Raw genomic sequence first — 6,425 nt, forward strand, 5'->3', positions numbered from 1 at the left:
CTCAAACTGTATTATAAAGCATCAGTCATCAAAACCATCTGATATTGGTTAAAGAAAATAGGACAAAAATCAATGAAATAGACTACAGAAAGGAGAATCAGAACCAAAGAAACTCAATAACCCAGTCAGTGTTTGAGAAATGGAAGACAAAAATTTGGGGAAAAAACTTCCTTATTTGATAAAAAAAAAAAAAAACTTCTGGGAAAAATGGAAACCAATATGGCAGAAATTAGGCTAGGACCAACACCTTACACCATATTCCATATATGACCTTAATATTAAAGATAAGACTGTATGTGTTTGTACTTCATTGCCGAAGAAGACCATGCCATCAGAGAAATAATGACATGACTTGTACTTGACTTTGTTTGGAGGGAGGGAGGGCTGTGCAGGTCACCAGCCTCACTTCTCCTCCAGAGCCATCTGAATCTAGTAACCAGATCAGGATGACTGGAGATGATTTAGGATGAGGCAATTGGGGTTAAGTGACTTGCCCAAGGTCACACAGCTAGTGAGCGTCAAGTGTCTGAGGGGAGATTTGAACTCAGGTCCTCTTGACTCCTGCACTGGTGCTCCACAGCACCACCTAGCTGCCCCAAAGATAAGGCTATAAGACAATTAGAAAAGGATCATATAATATACCTCTCATAGGCAGGGGTAGGAGATATATTTCTAGCTAAACAAGAGATAGAGGGAATTACAAAAGATAAAATATATAGCTATGATTATATGAAGCTGAAATGCTTTAGCACAGACGAAATTAATGCACCTAGTATAAGAAGTATAAGTAGTCAAGTGGGAAAAAATTTTGTATCAAATTTCTCTGATAAAGGTTTTGTATATAAGATATATAAAATACATGTAGATATATAGACATATGCATAATGTATGCATATATGTAACAATCATTTTCCAATATATAAGTATTCAAAGTAAATGAATACATAGTTTTCAAAAGAATTGCCAGGTATGTACAATCACATGAAAGAATGCTCCAAATCACTAGTAAGAGAAATACAAACTAAAACAACTGTGAGATTTTACCTCACACCCTGTAAATTGGTAGAGATGACAAAAAAATGGTAATAGTCAATGTTGGAAGGGTTGTGGAATAATAGGCTGGCACATTAATACTAATGAATGGCACAACCATTTTGGAAAGCAAGATGGAATCATGCAAATAAAGTGACTAAGATATCCATATCCTTTAAACCAGGGACTCCATTACTAGGCTTATACCCTAAGGGAAGACATCAATAAGAAGAAAATCCTCATAAACTCCAAATATTTATAATAATTTTTGTGATAGCAAAGAATTTTAAACAAAGTAGGTGCCCACAGTTGGTGAATACATAAATTGTGGTATATGAATGTAATGGAATATTACTGCGCTGTAAGAAATATGTGATAAATACAGAGGAACATGGAAAGATCTATATGAACTGATGCAGAGTGAAGTAAGCAAAGCTATGACAATATACACAATGACTTCAATACTGTAGATGGTAAGAACAGTAACACACCAAGAGAAGGCGAATGTAAAATTCTAACTATCAAGCATGACCAGAATGAAGGTATATCAGCAGACAGCCCTCAACCCATTCCTTCGCGAAGGTGGGAGGTCCACAGGTGTTATACATTGCCTGTGTTTGGCACCTTTTTCAGTGTTCCAACCAGAGGCACTGATTTATTTTCCTCTTAAAAAATCCTATTTGTTACATGGGCTGTTCTCTGGGAGGGGGAAAGAGAAGGATACTGAGGATAACGATGGTGATGTAAAAAACACAACTTATCAATAAAAAATGTACTTTAACTATCTTAGGGCTCGGCTCTCCTCCTGGGAGGAGCCAGGCAGCTAGCTGTTCGGCTTCTCCTGCGGGCTGGGGGCGCCTGGTGCTTCCCGACGCCTGGACAGGAGCTAACCGCCCGTGGTCAGGCACAGCCTGGCAGAGGAGAGGAGGCGGCCGGGCCCCTCGGGGGCCAGATCGGGCCCGTCAGTCTATGCCCGGAGCGGTGCGACGCCATGGGGGCAGAGCCGCAGGTCATCGCGGCCAGGCCTCAGCATGCCCGGCGTGAAGCTGACCACCCAGACCTACTGCAAGATGGTGCCACACAGGGCCAAGTAACCGCACTGCGCCATCAGCGGACTGCGCAACAACCGCAAGGAGCAGCCGTCTCACGGTGGCCGAACCCGCCCCAGACCCTCTTGGCGGACTGCATCCCTCTCTCCGACCCTGGCGCCCTGGCGCCCTGGCGCTGGCCCCCATGCTGGAGGTGGCGCTCCCCTTGATTGATTCATGGTGCAAAGATAATAGGTATGTGATTGCTGGTTATTATCAAGCTAATGAACGTATAAAAGGTGCCCGTCGAACCAAGCTGCTGAGAAAGTAGATTCTAAAATTGCCGAGGACTTCAGTGGCACCGCACTCATCATGGTAGTTTACAGTTTATATGAAGTTTACAATAGAGTGCGTAGAACCCACAGTTCATGTGGATGAGCATGAGGAAGACAGATGGTGGTGCAGAGATCCACACTAAGGTTATTGCGAAGACTGGCCAGAAGCCCAGAGGATCTCGGTATCTCTCTTGGACAGCAGGTCCTATGAAATCGTTATGGATTTTGATAACACCTGGACGACATCCGAAATGATTGGACAAATCCAGAGATCAATAAAGCTCTACAGCTATGTTAGGGGGGGATTTCACTGACTGATTTATGGGCGTTTCCACTACACTGAAGAGGAAATAAGAAATATTTTTAAATGTAAATAGAATGATATCTGATACCTCGTGTGGAAAGGCAACAGTTTTAAGAAACAGCATGTGGCTCAAATGAGACAATGTGTCTAAATGGCCATTTTTTAAAGCAAAGATCTCTAGAGGAGAAACGAACTATCAAGTCCAGCTGTCCCTGTGGATTCTTTCTCAGATGTATGTTGTTCTAACCTTCAAAATCAAAGTTATTTTTTGCTTGTCCAAGATTGTTCCTATTAAACGATTTTAACTAAAAAAAAAACTTAGATATTTTCCATTTTTTTCCTTGTTATTCTCCTTTAATTTTATCTTTATATGCCTTCCAGATGACTTTGCTTAGTTGGATCTCTTGCCAAACTTTCAAACTAGTTTTATTCTTCTTTGCTTCTCTCAGCTTTATGAGGCAATACTTCTCATAATCATCCAGCATCTTTCTTCATGGCATTCGTAATATAAATGAGTTTATATTCTAAACCAGCATTGTTTTTGGCTGCCATCTCTCTCTCTCTCTGCTTGGCAAGTAAATCAAGTGTTGGCTGACAGGCATTTTGAAGGCTCTTCTGTTCTTATTATAGCAACTGATTTACATCAGTTAAATTTCTGAATAAAATTATTATTGTAGTTGCCAGTGTTGCCAGTGTCATTTCTGCTGTCCATTAGTCACTGTCATTACCAATTACTAATTTAACTAGGTCAGCATGGAATTGTTTAAATTATATGACATGCTTTCCTCATTATTGCTCTTTCTTTTAGTTCATTCCTAATTCTGGTCTCTGCTCTGACAAGTTGGTGGTAGGGCTGTGCACAGACAGCTGATTTGAAGATGGCTCCAACATCAATGATTTCTTTTCTACATGTTAAAATAAAATATATTTCACTCTTCATAATGTTGTTTGGTGCTCATTTTTTTCTAATACCTATAGATTCTTTTCTTTTTAAAAAATTATTTATTTTTAGTTTACAACATCCAGTTCCACAAGTTTTTGAGTTCCAAATTTTCTCCCCCTTCTTTCTCTCCCCACTTCCTCCCTTCCCAAGACAGCATCCAATCTGATATAGACTTTCTCTATATATACATTCACATTAAACATATTTTCACATTAGTTAGGTTGCAAAGAAGAATTAGAACCAAAGGAATGGACTATGAGAAAGAAACAAAACAAAAAAAGAGAGAGAGCAAATAGCACTCTTCGAACTGCATTCAGACTGTACTTCTTTCTCTGTTCATGGACAGCATTTTCCATCATGAGCCTTTTGGAGTTGTCTTAGAATGTTGCATTGCTGAGAAGAGCTGTCTATCAAAATTCGTCATTGAACAGGGAGATGGGGTGAAGGCAGAAATCTGGCATAGTGACTGAGTAGGCAGATAGAGAATATTGTGGACAGAACCTGGGAACACTTTGCCTGTAGGTGAATGCATCTTTTGTTGGACTCCATCACATGACAGAAGGATATAGAAAAGGGTGGGGGGGGGGAGGATGGGGATAGAGAGAAGTAGATGATGTTCTGGGATGAAATTAAGAGACAGAATTAAGGGGAAAGGTGACCTCTGTGATCTAAGGAAGAGAAGCTCCTACAGATAAGTAGGTGAAGAGGAGAGGGAAAAGATTAAAAATTGGGGGGTGGGAAGAAAGAGGCCTCATTTTGTAGTGGGAGGGGGTTCTACTGATGAATGCTCCTATATGTGAAGTAAGTGAAGGGAGATGAGGACCTTGTACTTGATGAGACTGGGGAGATTTGGTGCTGAGAGGTGAGAAGTTAGAACTCTTGGGGCAACTGGCACCTGGAGGTGTGGAAGAGCACAGATACAGGGAGGAAATTTCCAGACAAATATAGAAAAAAGGTCAACAAGGTGTAGATCAACGGTAAACTGCATGATCAAGTACATGATAGGAGAGGGGCCCTACCAAGGGGCAGTGTCTTCTATGACATCTGCAATGATTGGCATTGTTCTGGAAAATGAACCACAATGGAAAAAACCTTGCAAGGCAGTGGCAGAAAGTGCCTAGAGATACCTTGGACGCTTTGATTGTTTGAAGAGTAAAGAGAAAAGAGAGAGAATAGAATGAATCAGAGAATAAGGGTCTCTAGAATAAACCGAAAAAGAAGATGGATAATGAAGAGTGAGAGAAATCCTTTTTTTGGAAAGGGGTACAAAAATAAAACTTAAAAACTATGGAACAGGTCTAGCTGAAGGGGAGGAGAGGAAGGGCAAATATCAAATCAGAAAAGGGGATCAGGGATGAAGGGAAGAAAGCCAGTGGAAATAAGACCATCTTTTTAAACAATTAAAGCAACTAAAGGAAAATAATACTGTGTTTACAGCAAAATAGGGAACTTGAAACTGAAACACTTTTGCACAGACAACATTACTGAATCTAGGATAAGAAAAAAATTTTATTAAATTACTCTGACAGGGGTTGGGTATCCAAAGTACATGAAAATTAATAAATATATGAGACTAATACATGGTCAAAAGATATGAACAAAATTCTCAAAAGAATTACAAAGTATTCACAACCACATAAAAAATGTTCCAAATCTTTAACAATAATGAAAATGCAAATCAAAACAACTCTGAGGTTTCACCTCATAACCTCCAATTTGACAAAAATGACAAAAAATTACGATAGTTAATGGAGATAGGTACACTCATATATTGTTAACAGAGCTGTGAAATTGTACAACTACTTTGGAAAGCAATTTGGAATTGTGCCAACAAAGTGACTAAGATGCTCATATTCTTACAATCTGAGACTCCATTATGAGAAGTCTCCACGTATTCCAAAATATTTATAGCAGTACTTTTTGTGATAACAAAGACTTGGAAACAAAGTAGATGGCCTATCAATTGGGGGATGGCTAAACAAATTGTGATACATAAATGTAATAGAACATTATTGTGCTTTAAGTATGTCTGTGATAAGTACAGAGAAGCATGGAAAGATCTACATGAACTGATGCAGAATGAAGTAAGCAAAGCCAAAAAAAAAAAAAAAACAAACCAAGCCAATATACACAGTTACTACAGCAGTATAAAGGGAAGAAGCAACTACATATTAAAAAAATAAGTATAACAAAATTATAAAGAACAAGTGAGACTTCAATGAAGATATATGAGAAGACTCCCCCAACCTACTTCTTCAGGGAGGTAGGAGATCTACAGGTGTTACACATGGCACATGTTTTTGGTCTTTTTCAATGTATCAAACAATTGGGTTGACTTCTTCCCCCTTTTTCCTCTCCAAAATACCATCATATGGTATGGCTTTCTGGGAGCAGGAGAAGGATGCTATGGTGATACAGAAACAGAAAATGTCAATGAAAACATTTTTTAAAAAAGAAAGTATGATATAGAAACATGAAACTCCTGTGTAGGGTATAAGTATTTGGACTTTTTCAGTACTTCCTGATTTCCACTTTTTAATAATTCTCATGATTGTCACCCATTCCCATCTTTGTGCTGAATCATCTAACAGAAAAGTGTATGTTGATTTACTTTGGATGGATTTTCCTAAGTTCTGTATAGAATCCCTCTAACTCTTTATTCTTAGTAACTAATGGTGATACACAAACTGCACTTATCTTCAATGATAGTCTTTTTGGAAATATTTATCATGATGAGCATTGCAATACAAGAGGATAAAATGCTTCATGAAATAAGTAAGCAT

The 6,425-nt window shown here is 38.8% G+C and overlaps 1 pseudogene; it reads left to right on the forward strand.

Annotated features, from left to right (window-relative positions):
* The first annotated feature begins 2,063 nt into the window (after positions 1 to 2,063).
* Positions 2,064 to 2,693, forward strand: LOC140528063 (ER membrane protein complex subunit 8 pseudogene; annotated as a pseudogene).
* Positions 2,694 to 6,425: the final 3,732 nt, after the last annotated feature.

The sequence above is a fragment of the Notamacropus eugenii genome, chromosome 1 (assembly GCF_028372415.1).
Source record: "Notamacropus eugenii isolate mMacEug1 chromosome 1, mMacEug1.pri_v2, whole genome shotgun sequence".
In the NCBI taxonomy this organism is placed as follows: Eukaryota; Metazoa; Chordata; class Mammalia; order Diprotodontia; family Macropodidae; genus Notamacropus; species Notamacropus eugenii.